This window comes from Dasypus novemcinctus, chromosome 22 (genome assembly GCF_030445035.2).
Source record: "Dasypus novemcinctus isolate mDasNov1 chromosome 22, mDasNov1.1.hap2, whole genome shotgun sequence".
In the NCBI taxonomy this organism is placed as follows: Eukaryota; Metazoa; Chordata; class Mammalia; order Cingulata; family Dasypodidae; genus Dasypus; species Dasypus novemcinctus.
The window spans coordinates 67,932,873-67,949,407 of record NC_080694.1 but is presented as its reverse complement, the minus strand read 5'-3'; the positions used below and the strand labels follow the sequence as shown (position 1 = coordinate 67,949,407).

Sequence of the window (16,535 nt, the reverse complement as noted above, 5' to 3'; positions counted from 1 at the left end):
TGGTCCACATCATAGCCCACACTCCCACGTTCCACCCAGTGGGTCATGGGAGGACATACAATGTCCGGTAACTGACCCTGTAGCATCACCCAGGACAACTCCAAGTCCCAAAAACACCTCCACATCTCATCTCTTCTTCCCATTCCCTACCCCCAGCAGCCACCATGGCCACTTTCTCCACACCAATGCCACATTTTCTTTGATTACTAATCACAATAGTTCATGAATGGAATATCAGTAAGTCCACTCTAATCCATACTCTATTCCTCCATCCTGTGGACCTTGGAATGGTTCTGACCACTCCACATCTATATCAAGAGGGGGCTTAGATTCCACATGGATGCTGGATGCAATCCTCCTGCTTTCAGTTGTAGGCACTCTTGACTCCATGGTGTGGTGGTTGACCTTCTTCAACTCCTTGTTAGCTGAGTGGGGTAAGTCCAATAAACAAGAGTGTAGGAGCTGAAGTCTGTTGAGGCTCAGGGCCTGGCTATCACATGGTCAGTCCAGAGATTCAGGTCCCCTGGATATATTTTAAACCCCAGCACCAACTACAGTTCTGGTAAAAATGAACAAAGATCACATCTGACCAGCTCCATCACACAGAAACACAAACTCCAAAGTAGGGCCAACTGACATGGCACTGAACTCCATCTGCCATGACCATAGAACCTGTGGGTCTCTGTAGGCCTCAGAAGAACCAATACCCGGGGTGGTATCTACTTTATCTGTCTCTGGGACTCTGCTGAGCTGTGTTAAGGGCAATGCCTCTGATAACCTCCCAGCTCTTTTTGGAGACTCATAGCCATATAAACTCATTTGTCCTTTCCATTTCCCTCTTGATTCAGGTCAAAAAGCATTTTTAACTCCTGGTATTATATGTAGACTGAGATATTCTGCTGGTCCGAGTTGACCCTTTTATTCAAGGTCATTTTCTAGTTACATCATCAGCTGGTACTTTGTAGTAATCCCTCTGCACCAGGGAGGCTCATCTCTGGGAGTCATGTCCCATGCTGGGAGGAAGGCAATGCATTTACATGCTGAGTTTGGCTTCGAGACTGGCCACATTTGAGCAACAGGGAGGCTCTCAGGAGGTAACTCTTAGGTAACCTCCTTGCAGGTTTTTTGAAGGTATTCTGTGTTCAAAATTAAATTTTTAATTCCTCAGAGGATTTTGTATTAAGTGTACTGCTCTTATAGCTAATGTACAGATGTTCCAATTGCATGCCCCAACAGCATTGTTGATAGTCTGAAGATTGCTACTGATAATTAATTTCTTTTAAAATTCCCATTTTGTTCATGACACAAAGAGAATCTAATAGGCATCCATGTTTCTCCATGTGCAATACAATGACCAGTGTTTCTGTGAACTCTCTAATATTGCTTTTACAATATCAAATAGTCAAGATACTGTCACCCTGCCCTCAACTTATACACACGCACACATAAAAGCAGAAAAATACACAACACCCATTAGTAGTTTTACATGTAGCACTTATCTAATTCTCTCCTGTGACATCAATTACACTTTTCTGTTGTTATTCTACAAATCCCATGAGCCAACCTCAAAACAGTCCACCAGACAAATCATGTTCTGCTCTTTATGAGGAAGTGGATGTGGCTGAAGTGACTGAGCTCCAACCTATCACTTGGGAGATCTGGGGTTAGATTCCCAGTGCCTCCTAAAGAGAAGATGAGCACACAGTGAATGGACACAGAGCAGACAACAAGTGCAGACAACAAAGGGGAGGAATACATAAATCTTTTTTTTAAAGGTTATTTCATGAATAATGACAAAGGCTCACATACAGGAAAAACACAATGAGAAATGATTAATAGTTGCTGAAAATCTGATACCAAGAAATGGGATTTTCTTTGGTCACGTGCAGTTGAAAGAACAGATGTGCAGCCATGATAAATTGCAGCATTCAAGGACAGTCTAAAAGAGAATTTATTTTATTAGTTTTCTACAAATTTCATAGTTAAGTTTCCTACCCCCAAATGTCAAAGCACATGTTTTAGTCTTTCTCCATCCTACATATGTAGGTTCCTACTTACAAATCCAAAGCTGGAGACCAGAGTACTAGCTTCAGTTCATAGTACAACATCTTCAAAAATGTGTCCCACAGACACCTTACATTCAAGATGAGCAAAGCTAGCTCATCTTTCAATCTTCCTCCATTTGCAAAGGAATTTTAAAATCCTCCATTTTTTGGTCATTTCTTCCTGTTTGGTAATGATATAGCCTTTTAATTATTTTTAATTACTGCTTCCTCCAGTTTTATTTCTTTTCCATAGGTCATGTGTCTATTTACATTTAGTTTCATCCTCATAATTCAACACTTTTCTCTATCCCAGAAGTTGCTGTTTCATTTATACCTTAATTTCTTTTCTGAACTATTAGCAGGACCTCCTAAGTTACCTGAATGCCAAAAGTAGAAGAGAAAAGGCCCTTACAAGGAAAAGATAAATGCATTGCTCTCTGAATTTCTTCTTTGGCTTTCATCCCTCAAATCTGCTCCTTAATATTCTGATTGAGCAAGCAGCAAATATCATGAAGTGTTTTAGTCAGGGCAACATTTAATTTAATAGCCTGTGTCTCTGGTTAAGATGTATCTGGAGAGAGCAGCTGATGTAATTTAATATCTAAGAATAAATCTAAGTAAGAATGTAAAGGGCTTGAACACAAAATTATAAAATGTTGCTCTAAGAAGTCAAGGAACACTGAAATGGAAGAACATCCTTATGGATTAGAAGACTAAATATTAAGATGTCAATTCTACCTGAAGTGATTTACAGATCTAGTGCAATCCCAACCAAAATTCCAAGTCTTTTTGCAAAAGTGGAAAAAGCCAATCATCAAATTCATATGGAAGTGTAAGGAGCCCCAAATAGCCAAAGCCATTTTGAAAACGGAAGAATGAATTTGAAGAGCTCACACTTCCTGTCTTAAAACTTATTACAAAGCCACAGTAATCAAAATAGCCTGTAGTAGCATAAGTATAGACATATAGACAAATGGAACAGAACTGAGAGTCCAGAAATTAACCCTCACATTTATAGTTTACTAATTTTCTACAAGGGTGCCAAGTCCATTCAATGAGAAAGAACAACTATTCAACCCATGGTCCTGGGAAAAGTGGACGTTCATATGCAAAAGAATGAAGGTGGACCTCTACTTCACACCATACACAAAAATCAACTCAAAATGTTTAAAGATCTAAACATATGAACTAGAACAATACTGGCCCTAGAAGAAAATGTAAGGAAGCATCTTTAGGGCTTTGTGTTAGGTAATGGTTTCATAGACTTGACACCCAAAACACAAGCAACAAAAGACAAAATAGATAAATGGGACCGCACTAAAACTAAATATTTTGTGAATCAAAGAACTTTATCAAGGAAGTGAAAAGACACTTTAGCGTGTTGGGCTTAGAATACAAGACATGAGAAGTGAGAAAGTTAAGGCAGCAATGAATATTTTAAACTTGAAATGATTTTCAGAAAAAAAATGTCATGGTGGGTTTGGATAGTGCAGTTGTTGGAGTACCAGTTTTTTAACCAGAGGGCTCAGGGATCAAGCTCTGAAGGCAGTCATCATAATGTTTTCCCAGATAATTCTAACCTAAATAAGCCTGGTAAAATCCAGAGGTTTTTCTTTTTCCTGGAGAAGCTCACCCACACTTTCGCAGGAGCTCATGCACTGCTCTGGTCTGGCTCAGCTGGAAAAGCCAATGTCACCATGCAATAGAAGGCCTTTCCTTACAAAGGTTAAGTACAAATAAAGTGATGGCTGATGGGCCGAGAAGAGGGTGCAAATATGGCAGCAAAGCAGAAGGTAGATGACGGGAGATTTCCCCACAGGGAGGGAGAGGAAGGGTCTGCTCCCAATCAGCAGTCTCTTCCAGGAGCACAAAGCCTGGCTTAATGCCAGAAGGTGTTTCTAGTTACAGTTCACTCACATCACAGCTTTTAACTACTTATTCCTACACCAGGGCATTGGACGAACGACTAGGTGGTGGCTGGAGGGGTGGCCGCGGTGGGAGAATCCCAGCTCTTTAAGCGAGCGAGGGTGCGGAGAAGGCTCTCAGCCTCTCGAGAACCACAGACTTCCGGACTTTGATTTCGAGTCGAGCGCCAGGCGGGGCTAAGGTTACAGAGCATCGCCTGGTGTCCGCTGGGAGCTCCTCCACGGAAAAAACAAGGGCTCCTGTGGGTGCCTCCAAAATAACCTGACATATTGGAGGTCTGGAAGAGATGAGGAACCTCCCAGTCCCTGCTGGGGCAACTACAGCCTGTGCTCCCTTTCCGTGGTGGTTCAGGCCCTGGTGAGGATGGCCTCGATCCGGAGCCCTCCTGGGCGCCTGCGGTGGACACGTTCACTGGAGAAGACATGGAGAAGTGAGGACCACCCGCCTGGCGTCCTGGGAACGAACCCACGGAAAGCACCCACAGGGATGGCGCCAGTTCTGACATCATAATCGATAGCAACCACGAGACGCTGCATCAGAGGAGGGAAACTCCTAGGCGTTTTCTGGACGGGCAAAGCAGACCCAGGGAGGACAGAGGCACTGGCTGTCCTTCCCCAGCGGAGCCGCCAGTCCGCCTGTGCTCCCTTCGCATTTTGCTTTGCATCCATTTTCCGTTAAGACGGAGAAACCGTTCTCTGCTTCCTATGGAGCCCTGCGTTGGATATGAATGGAGTTTCCCTAGCGTTGTTTATTTAGAGTTAAAACAACGAGGAAATGGGAGAGTGAGAAAATACCAGAAAGTGGATGTTATGGAATATCGGTTGGGAATATGTTGATCCATATTTATTGCTTACTTTTGAGTGGAGGACCTCTACTTCCCGACACTCTTTGTCCAGTCCTCCAGTGTCCTGCCACCCATTTACCTAGAAAATGCCTCTTTATTGCACTGAATTTTTGGCATTGCTCTCTGATCAGGTCAATAGCGGGTGACCAGTAGAGAATTCAGTGGACAAATGTGTCTTCTCTGCTTCCCTTCTGTGTGTGTGTGTGTTTTTGTTTTTTGTTTTTTTGTTTTTGTCCCAGAAAACAAAAATAACTAAGGGAAACTGTCCACAGGGCTCTTCCCCCCCTTTCTGCTTTCACTTGCTTTTAATAATACTAAAATATTAACCAAGGTGAACAGCAGTTAGGGTGCACGCTTTTATTTTGGATTCAAGATACTCTGTTGAGACCTGGTTCTTCTTTTTAACTCTTCTTGTCATGCTCTGCTGTTGCAGTCACCTGAGGCATGTGTATGCTTTATTAATACCTATCAATAAAATTGATTTGTTTAAGAAAATTAATGGTACATACATTAAGCATCAGTTCCCATTCTCAACCCTCATTCTATTTCCTAGCAACCAATACTCTAGAGTTTACCTCTGTAAGTTTATTCATTATATTTAGTTCATACTAGTGAGATCGTACAATATTTGTCCTTTTGTATCTGGCTTATTTCACTCAAAATGATAGGTTCATCCGTGTTGTCATATGCATCCTGATTTCATTTCTTCTTACAGCTGAATAGCATTCCATAGTACATACTACATTTTCTTTATCCTTTCATCAGTTGATGGATACTTAGAATGGTTCCATACTTTAACAATTATGAGTAATGCTATGAACACGGATGTGAAAATGTCAGTTCCCATTCTTGCTTTCAGTTCTTTTGAATACATTTCTAGTAACTGGATTGCTGGGTCATACTGCTGGATCAACACTACAAGATACCATTTCACATCTTATAAAATGGCCATTATTTAAAAATGGAAAACTGCAAGTGCTGGAAATGATGTGAAGAAACAGAAGCATTCTTTCACTGTTGGTAGGAATGTAGGATGGTGCAACCTCTGTGGAAGACATTGTGGCAGTACCTCAAGAAGCTGAATATTGAATTGCCATAAAATCCAGCTATCCCATTTCAATAGGCTCTTCTTGAACTCTGGAATTTATCATGATCAAGATTGTGTTCTTTGAAGTACATAAAACCCAGGGAAAACTCATTTCTTGGTACTAGATTTCTAATGACTATCAACCTTTTCTCACTTTTTTTTTTTTGCAGATATTTGTGCCTCTGTTTTATTCTCCCATATAAATTATATTTTTAGTACATAATGGTGTGGGGGATGTAGCTCAATGGTAGAGTGCTTGCTTTGCATGCATGAGGTCCTGGGTTCGATCCCCAGCATCTCCAAGTAATTTTTGAAACTAGGACTCTTATTTAAAAAGAAGGAAAAGCATTTTAAAAAAAGAAAAAAGTAGTTCAAACAACAAGAAAAATAACCTGTTGTCCCCAAAGATTTTCAAGATAGAAGGTAATTAGAGGGGGAAGAAAAGAAGGGTATTTGCCCCCACTGTCTTGATGACTTTTGACAATTTGCTTCCATTTCCAATATTCTAGGTCCTCTTGTAAATGTTTGAGGAAATCATTCATATAGAAATGCTTCCCTTTGACTTTTCCTGAATCCCAAAGTATAAGTTACTTAAAATTTGGATATTCCATATAGGAGCATAAGGCTGGAGAGAAGTTTGGTCAACAAGAAAACTCAGAATGTTTTTGTAATTGTTCAAAAGCTCATTATTGTTAAACAATTTTCCTTATTCCATAAGTTTAATAATAGAGTGGACTCAAATAGAAACTTAGAATTTTGATTTACAAAATTTGGCTTTCCTTGCATATACTGCACCAACATATGCACACTTATACATTAATGTGGTTCTTTTACTATAGATATTTTCCACATTTCTTGAGATTAAAAACACCCTAACACACACATACATATCATCAAAGTATGTGAATAAGAGCATTTGTATATTGGAAATCTTACCTATATAATTTCTAAGGTTTTGAAATTTTGATTAAAATCTGCTCTCTGCCAAATAACAATTCATGGAAGACCTAAGTGGAATCTACGACCAAAGGAGAAAGTGATTATATGTATACATACACACACACCTTGGTCGGATTTGTAAAAGAGACTGAAAATTGTAGTGATATATATACTTTCAGGGATTGGTATGCAACTGCTAAGGGAGGGATAATAATCATGTAAAATCAAGAACAGTGCTGCACAAACTAGGCATTGAACCATGGACCTTCAGCTCTCCAGTCAAACACCCTCCCAACTGAACTATTTTAGCCAATCCCTTAATTCTTTCAGAGGATCTCTCAAAATATGATTGAAGATTATCATTAAATAAGCTCCTGTAGTCTTTCATACTTTATCTTATTTTGTTCAAAATCACCTACTCACATACCCCAAACTACATGTGGTGCCATCCAAGGTTGAAAACAGATCCAATTTTCCAGACAATAAATGAGTTGGCAGAGCACAATGGACAAAAAGGGGCAGAAGAGGCAAAGCAGGGAGAAGTTTTTCTGCTAGGTCACCTCTGGCAGTTGCACGACTGCTCAGAACTCTAAGGGAATTCAAAATGAATTATCCAGCCTTTTCTCTCTCCCTCCTCTCCCTCTCCCTCTCCCTCTCCCTCTCCCTCTCTCTCTCTCTCTTTCCCTCTCTCTTCAGCCCTTCCTTTTTATCCCTGTTTTGCTCTTCAGGGACACTGAAAAAGGGAAAAGAGGATAATTGTGCACATTAACGTGTTGCATCTGATTGAGGAGATCCTGACTGAGCTAATGCTTTCCCCTCATTCCTTCCTTTTCCTTCTCTTTCTTGTCTGATACAGCCACTCTGGGTGGTACAGACACCCAGGAAGTAGAAATAAGGAAGCATCAAAAAATGCGTTTACCTCCATATGACCATGTAAAAGGGAGGAGAGAATTGTTGGGGATTGTGAAATCAGACAAATGTGTATGGTTTCAAACCCTCTCACCAGGAAAAGATACATTATCACTGAGCCACACTTCTCTCAAGACAGCAATGTCATGAAGATCCTCCTGGAAATAATAGCCATATTTCTGAGGGGGTTCCAAAGATATCATATTTGACCAGATAGAAAAGTCAGTTTCATAACCCACAATTTCTTAAACCTCCAAAGCATATCCTTATTTTTTTTTATTTGAGAAGTGCATACCATACAGGATTCCTATACATCGCCCCACCACCACCAACTTACATTGTTGTGACACATTTGTTACTATTGATGAAAGGACATCATCATCATATTACTGCTATCTATAGTCCATAGCTCTTATCTGGTGTATTTTTTCCCGCAAACCATCCTGTTATTAACATCAGGTATTAGAATGTATATTTGTTATAGTTCATGAGAGAACTCATATTTGCTCTGTTACCCCCAGTCTGTCACCCCCCCGCCATGGGGTTCACTGTGTTATATGGTTCTCTGGCTGGTACAATCCATCAAATCCTCAGTGGCTCTCAGTTTCATCAGAGGTTTATGCTGCCATCAGCTCAGTCCATTTCAAAATGTTTTCATTATTTCAAAAGGGAAAATTCCATACCCCTTGTGGCAGTTTGAAAAGAGTAATATTGTGTTTGTAAACTAATCTATTCCTCTCGGTGTTGTACCTGTGCATTAAAATCAGCTGAGGGTCCTTTGACTCAATTACTGGATAAGATTGCTTTAGGGCTTTTCATTGGGCTACATCAGTGAGGTATGACTGGGGTTGAGTCCTGCCTCCTTGCTGGGCCTGATGGAAATGGACTCACACAGACAGACCCAGGAAGAGAGAGCTCTGCCATTTTTGATCCTGCCATGTAACAGAAAGAAGAGGCACAAAATGCTGAGGTCCTAGGAAGAGATGACCCATTATCCTGTTATCTCACGGTTGAAACTGGGAGGAAAGCAGAGCAGCTGAGGCTGATGCAGGAGGCCTGGAAAGAAACAAGCCCTATGCCAGGACAGAGAAGCCCACAGGATCCCCTAAGCAGGAAGCCCCAAGAGGCTGGGCCCAGGAGCAGCTCAGGAGAGGGTGAGCCGGGAGGGGAAGGCTGAAACCTGGGCAGAGGTGGACAGCCCAGTGGCAACACACCAGGATGGACAGAGCTGACTTTGGTGAGAAAGCACCTGTGCTGACCCTCAGTTTGGACTTTTGGGATTGATCATCTTCATCTCCACTTTTGAGAACATGCCAGAGGAGAGGAAACCAAGAAGTGGTTCTCCTCTTTGGCAGGGACAATTCTCTTCTACCAGAGAACTTTCTATTCTCCATCCCGAAGAGGGAACAATCACTTTTCCCAAGCTCTAGAGCAGGCTGGCAGTGTGGTTATCCCCCTTTTTTCTTTTTTTCAGATTCTCTGGGCTCTCAACCTTAAAATTTTCCCCAAGCTCTCTTGAATCAATTCATGATGCTTGTTCGAGGCACGTGAAAGAGGAGAGTGGGAGGTGGTTGAGTGCTTAGGAGGTTGTCCTTGCAATTAAACGTGGTTTTCTTGTGCACCTTGGAGTCCTGCTCACAGCACCCCAAACCTGCCTACCCACGTGGGTCGAGATGGTGGCCAGGCGCCAGTGAGTGTTGAGAGAGTGTGGCAAGAATTGATGTATAACAGGAAAAAAAATAATGAGCTTGCATTACCTCTCTTTTCCCATTAGCGGCTCAACAATGAAATGCCAAAACCCTCCTCCTACAATTTAAGGATAGTGGCAGTGGAGGACAGAAAGAAATGGAGGCACTGGGGATCGAACCCAGGGCCTCGTGCATGCTAAGCACGCGCTCTACCACTGAGCTATGCCCCCCTCCATGGAGCTCTAGGGAGAAGAATACAAACATTTAAATTTTCTGGAACTTCGACATTTTGTGTTTGTGTCTTCTTCAAATCTTTAGTGAACATAATCCTCAAGTGAGGAACCAAAACCTGGAACATTCTCAGAACACGTGACACCCTGACAACAAGAATCAGCTAGAAAATAGATGCTGGCAGTAGGAAGAGTACCGAAAAAAATGCCTGTGGAAATTTAGGTCCAGATGAAAACAAGAGAGAAAATCTTCCGCCCCCAAATGAAAGGTACAGGTGTCTTCACCGTCTCTCTTCTGACACTGTTGGAACATGATGGACTCGAAATGTCCACGGAAACCTCCATGCAGGTGTCTGCTGAGCACTGCTGTACCTGCGTGGAATTCTGCAGAGCCTTGCATCTGGAGGCCTGGGTTTTCACATGGCCAAGGAGAAGCAGGCCCTCAGGGTGAGGACTGTAAAGGGTCCCTGGGAAGTGGGGAGTTAGTGGCTCTTTGTCGGTATTTCTGGAGAACGAAAGATGGCTTAACCTTAGACTGAATTCCTCTGCTGGGATTCAATGCTTCTGTTCAAAGGACCGCCCTACTCCTTACTTCCTTTGAGCTTGCTCCCAGCTGCACTCGCTCGCTGACTATCCATCGCCAAGGAAAGTCCCAGGAACGGGGCATTTTCTTATGTCTTCAAATTCCATCTTTCTCCCAACTTAATCTTTCTCTGTCTAGAAAGCTGCCTACAAGACAGTGAAGATAATACTGAAGGATACAAAGAAAAGGAAGCAAGTGCTGCTTCAGGGAAGTTAGGTCCTTCCGGAGGAGCTAAGCAAAAAGGCGAAGAATTCACAAAATCTACCACGAAATGAGGAGTGACAATGTGTGTCCCAGCGAAGGCTCTAGCAAACCGAGCAGGTAGATCAGCAATTCTGACTTGAAAGACAGAAGATACGAAAGTGAGGGGGAAAGGCGAAAGCTGCCGTTGAATACACAGCCACTTGAAAGAGGAATTCTCTCAGGAATGAGGAGAGCATAGGGAGAGGATAAGGGGCTGCGGTACAATTTGCAGACCAACTAATACTTAGGGAGCCCCTCAAACCTCCGATACTGAAGCCCAAAGGGTTTGTTCAGGCTCTCAGGCTTTCCCAGGATTTTCTGTATAGTCGAAATCCAGATAGGAGTTTTGAGTTAAGTTGGAAAGCATGTTGTGGGAGGAGGCGGCCAGCAACTTGAAAGCATATTCAGGGATGGGAGTGGGGGTGGGGGTGGGCAGTAACTTAACTTATTAGAAATGTAAATTATCCCGAAAATATGACAGGTTTAGAAAACACTGGCCTAGAAAACCCTGGAACCTGGATGGAGCAAGCTGAGTTTGGGGGAAGACAAAAGCCAGGGGAAGGTAGAGAGGACAGGACGGGAGGGACGGTGGGAAGAAGGGGGGCTGAGGCTGCGGGGGGTCGTCGGGATGAGTGCGGGGGGGGGGGGGGGGCTGGGGATAGGAAAGTGCAAAGAGGGCTTTTATATGGGTCTTCAGGTACTGATAAGATTTGGATGAAGAGTAGGTAGGACCTGTTCCAGGGCCGAATCTTTTTTCTGCGTCCTACACGTATAAGAAATATTGGAGCCCCGTGTGTTTTAAGGAAGTTGGCCGAAAACTTTTGTCCCATAGAAAGAGCTACAACTTTTACCCAAAGTGTTGGATTTGAGAGTGTGTTAGATCACCGTCTTGTGATTGGGTTTTTCTTTGAGGAGCCATAGCAGCCGGTACCCACAGCTTTTGAAAGAGCTGCAGGGAAGGCAAATTGTGCTGGGAGCAAGTCGGTGAGTGCAGAGAGGAATTCTCTAACTGCTTTTGACTTTATTGTGTGAAATAATTTTGGAAGCCAACTTATTTTTGACAGATTGCCTTGGAATTCAAGATGAAGTAGAAAAGATAAACTGGTCTATTAGTCTCTATTAAATTCTCAGAGAAAAGAAGGGCCGTGAGCTCCAATAGGTCCCCTGGTAAAGCATCAGACTTACCCTGAGGGTCCAGGGACTGAGCGTCAAAGTCAAGTTTTCCTCCCCAAACTATCCTTAGTTCCAATAAAGGATATAAGTTTACCTTGCAGGTGTTCGTGGGGGAATGGCGACAAGGCAGATGAATGAACATAAGAATGAAAATGAAGTAATGAATTCGAGAGCTTTGGGTATCTGACACAGGTTCTTAGAGAAAATGGATCCTAGTTGGGTAGATGCTGATACATTTTACAAAGTAGGGAGGAAAAGAAGGCTGTCCTGCTTCTTGGTGGGTTGTTTTATATATTGCTTTGTGGGTATTGGGTAGAGGCAGAAGTGGGAAGGAATTTGGATTTGAACTTGAAGTGGCTAAGCTGGGGGATGTAGCTCAATGGTAGAGTGCATGCTTTGCATGCACGAGGTTCTGGGTTCAATCCCTGGCATCTCCAAATAAAATGCTTAGAAATCAGAAGTATGGTCTTTGAATGCATTTGGTAAGCACAGTGATCCTTGAAACTGGAACTGTGTGGATTGCTGACTAGGAGGTTGTTTTTGGTTTTTGTTTTTTTTTTTCATTAACCATATAGCTATAGAAGAGAGAGACAGTGGGTAGAATTAATACTGAGAAGGGTATTTTGTGATTTGGAAAGTAGGTGGTCTTTAGTGGTATGCACTGAAACCATGTAATGAGCTAGAGTTATCATGGGCTCTGGATCATTCTGGATAGAAGTGTGTTCCAGGAGCTCCTTAGAAATCAAGAAAACCCTTAGGAAGGGATGGCTCCTCTTTGCCCTCCTCTGCCTATTTGGACATTTTCATATTCACAGAAACCCCAAGAAGGAGTCTATGATCTTGGGATGCCCCCCTACCCCCCCCCCCCCATCTACTGTCAGAACTTGTCTCACAGTTGGCCCAGAAGTTAAGTCACAGTGGTAAAATGTGAAAATGGGAAACAGAAAAGTGGCAGGTCTTACTGAGGGAGAGAATTAGGGAGCTGTCCCACCCAAAGGTGTGCAGGCATCTAAGTGGGGGTGGAGGAAGGGCTGCATTTAACTTGGCTCTGTGTCTTGGTGCAAAGTACAACTTGGATGTGTCCAGTGTCTCGTAAGTAATCACTCTGTATTGTGATTGGAGCAAGCTGGATTCTAAGTGGACTCTGTATATTCCTAAGAGATGCTTACTGTCTCTAGCCATCAGGAAAATGCAGATCACCACTGTAATGAGATACCATCTCACACACAGTAGAATGGCTATTATTTACAAAGCAGAAGAGAGCAAGTGTTGTCAAAGATGTGCAGAAATTGAAATCCTTATACATTGTTGGTGGATCTGTAAGACGGTGCAGCCACTGTGGAAAACAGTTTGGTGATTCCTCAGAAAGTTAGATATAGAACTACCATTTGACCCAGAAATTCCACTTCTAGATATATGTGTATCCCAATGAACTGAAAGCAGGAACTCCTACAGATATTTGCACACTGGTGTTCACAGTGGTATTACAATTGCAAAAAGGTGGAAGCAAACCAAATGTCCATCAACAGATGAGTGGATAAACAAAATGTGGTATATGCATAAAATAGAATATTATTCAACTGCTAAAGTCAAATATTATTTGGCTGTTAAAACATGCATTTGAAAACATGGATGAACTTTGACAATATTATATTGAATGGAAAACGCCAGACACAAAAGGGCAAATACAGTATTATCTCACCTATATGAAATAAGCTGAATGTGCATATTCATAAAAACAGAAACTAGAACACAGGGTTGGAGAAGGGAATGGGGAGTTCATGTTTAATTGATATGGAATTTCTGTTTGGGTGATGGAAAAGTTTTGGCAAATAGATAATGTTGCTAGCACAACTTTGCATATGTAATTAACACCACTGAATTGTATGTTTGAAAAGGGATAAAAAAGGGAAATTTTGAGATGTATATGTTACCACACACACACAAACCCATTGCATTGTATAACACAAAGAGTGAACTCTAATATAAGCAGTGGGTTAAAGTTACTAGCATGATTATAATACCATTGTCATTAATTGTAACAAAAGTCTCACACTAATGCAAAATCTGTGTGAGTGAGGGGGTATATAGGAACTCTACTTTTCTGTATGATTTTTCTGTAAACCTCCAATTGCTCTAACAAAAAAAAGTGTAGGGGTTTAAAACAATATATTCTCTCAGTTTCTTTTTTAATTAAAATTATTTTAAAATCAATGTTTTATGTTACTCAGTTAACACAAGATAATAACTGCAATAACAATAAATCCGCTTTAGTCAGCAGTTACACTCCCCCTTATTTTTGTTCATTTCTCAATCTCAGCTTTGGGGCGACATCCACTCTACTGTGGATAGTATGGAGCAGAGGAATGCAATTATTTTGCTTGCAGTTGAAGGTGCTACTTCCTTTTGTCTGCAAGTCATTCTGGAGGATTCTGGAATCTTTTGGTTAAACAGTAATGTTATAAACCAGCAATATAGACCAGACTCAGACTCTGAATAAAGTTGAGAGCTTTATTAGCCAGTGACTGCCTCATCCTACGCAGAGGAGAGAGCAGCCCCGAGTTGCGGGGCGCGGGGCGGGGGGGGGGGGGGGGGGGTGTGAGTAGTTGGCTTATATAGGCCTTTAGGTTGGGGGGGGAGGGCAATAGCTCAGCAAACAAGCAAGTCCAGAAGCAGGTATTTGCGGTCAATCAAGCGCTGGGAATTCTATCAGGGGAGACAAGCGGTTGGAGAGTTCTTGTTGTTTACAAGGGTCTGGGTCAGGTTGGTCTTTTGGCAGGGCCTGATGAGACTTTCTACAGGAGGAGGCTCTGAGATAAGGTTTTACAGAGCAGCAAGCTTGTTACAGAAGCAAGATATATGCGGTTAGGGGGCTGTGGAATTTTCCTCTCTGGTGGAGGTTGTCACAGGCTCCTACTTCTCCACAGTAAGCTAACCAACACCAGGTACTTCCCTTCTTGTTTGTATTCTAATTTAATGAACTGCTAGGTCACCTCTGGCAGGTGCACGACTGCTTTGAACACAGGGAATTCGAGATGAATTAGCCAGCCTTTCTTCCCCCTCTCCCCTCCTCCTCCATCCCCTCTTCTCCCTCCCTTCCTCCCCCTTCCTCCCTCCCTCCCTCCCTCTCTTTCTCTCTCTTTCTCTCTCCCCCTCCTCTCCCTCCCTCACCCCTCCTCTGTAAATCCGCCCTGAGCGTCTGGGCCAATCCTGGTCTCCCGACTCGACAAGCTAAGGGAAGCTGTCTCCTTGGCCTCCTCCAGGGACAGACAGCTGACAGAGGCTGCTGATCTGAAGGCTCGCCCTTCGTACCACCTTCCTGAGCTCGCTTTCACTCTTGAGGTCCGCTATTCAACGCATAACTACTAAGGCGCGAAGCCGAGGCGGATCTCCCGCGGCCCGGTGGGCGCCCCCGGCCCCTCGGTCCAGCCGCAGCGCGCTGGCCCCCAGCTCGGCAGATCCCCGGGGCGCGCTCACGTCCCTCCACGCAGCTCCTCGCGGAGACCCCAATGGGGGCCGCCGCCGGCTGGCGCTGCGTCAAGGGGAGCGGGAGCTCCGCGGCACCTTAGAAAGCCTGGGGTTTTTCCTGCAGCCAGAGTCCACCTACGGGGCCAGGCCTGCGCAGGACCTGTGCCTGCGGGGACAAGGACGGGCAGGGTTTCCTCTCCGAGTGGGGTCAAGTGGGAAGAGGCCAAAGAGGCACTTGATCGCTCAACCCCCTCAGCTGCAAGGCGTTTGGGTCGCATTTTCCATAATCCTTTGGCTAGCAGGACATTCTCCAAAGGGTCTTGGAAAAAATCCCTGAATTCTTCGCTCCAGGCATTCGGTTTAGCCAACGGAAGAGGAATACGAGGGTCTCGGAGAAGGAATTACTGAACTGAAGCTACTAAATTCGCGCTTTAGTGTCAGAAGCGATACGGCCTCCAGGTCGTGCGTGCGTCACGGACGGAGCGGGGCCAGGGTTACTCGAGTGGGATCTGGACAAGGCTTCAGATGGCATTCGTCCCCAGAGCCGGCCGTTCCCTGCGAGCGCAGAATAGCGACACCTTTCGGTCTTGAACAACAGAGGATTTCAACCCGGCGTTTGTTCTTGGGCAGGGGATGTAGCTCAGTGGTAGAGCGCATGCTTCGCATGTATGAGGCCCCGGGTTCGATCCCCGGCATCTCCAAACGCCGTGGTATTCCTTTTATTTAATTCAGTCTCAGCTCTAGATTATTAAAGGGAGTAGTCTAGTCCTTTCTTGTTTTTAAGAATAACTTCCTTTAAATCAGCTACTTCTTGCCTGTCTGTTCACTTCTCTTCCGTTTGGTTAATTAGCCCCCGTACTCCCCCAGGTGAGACACTCCCAGGGGTGGATGTTTTACTATGTGGCGAGCCCACAGAGTCAGAGAGATCACTCAGAAGTAAACTCACTCCATGAGTGCACCTAGGAAGAGAAAGTACAGCTGCGCAACAAAGAACGATTTAGGCTCAAGTAAATAAGCCCCTATCCATCCACTCTTCAGGGGAAATCATCAGTAAGCGCAGTACGGTGGACGTGAAACCATCAAGTACAAATGTTCCCTTCCGTGTTCCTGAATGTGCAAAACGCAAGTGTAATAAATACTTTAATTATGGTTTTGTTATAAATATAATTTATGAGGAAAAAATCTCGACAGGAATAATATTGCATGTTGCTAACCTTTTTCCCTTTTTGGGAGGTACCAGGGATTGAACATGGCACTTCTTACAGGTGAAGCAGGCACTCAACCACTGAGCTACACCGGCCCTATAAGGCGCTGCTAATTTTTAACTAGCCCTACTGGTAAACTTTAAGAATCATACACCTTTCTCATATACAGTATTCAGTGCACAAAAATCTTATGGT

At 43.5% G+C, this 16,535-nt stretch overlaps 4 non-coding genes across 4 annotated transcripts; 3 read left to right on the top strand and 1 right to left on the bottom strand.

Annotated features, from left to right (window-relative positions):
* Nucleotides 1-6,132: 6,132 nt before the first annotated feature.
* Nucleotides 6,133-6,204, top strand: TRNAA-UGC (transfer RNA alanine (anticodon UGC)). The gene has a single exon. It is a non-coding gene; the product is annotated as a tRNA-Ala (tRNA).
* A 3,392-nt stretch (nt 6,205-9,596) lies between these two features.
* On the bottom strand, nt 9,597-9,668 carry TRNAA-AGC (transfer RNA alanine (anticodon AGC)). The gene has a single exon. It is a non-coding gene; the product is annotated as a tRNA-Ala (tRNA).
* Nucleotides 9,669-12,032: 2,364 nt separating this feature from the next.
* TRNAA-UGC (transfer RNA alanine (anticodon UGC)) lies at nt 12,033-12,104 on the top strand. Its single transcript has one exon. It is a non-coding gene; the product is annotated as a tRNA-Ala (tRNA).
* Nucleotides 12,105-15,764: 3,660 nt separating this feature from the next.
* Nucleotides 15,765-15,836, top strand: TRNAA-CGC (transfer RNA alanine (anticodon CGC)). The gene has a single exon. It is a non-coding gene; the product is annotated as a tRNA-Ala (tRNA).
* Nucleotides 15,837-16,535: the final 699 nt, after the last annotated feature.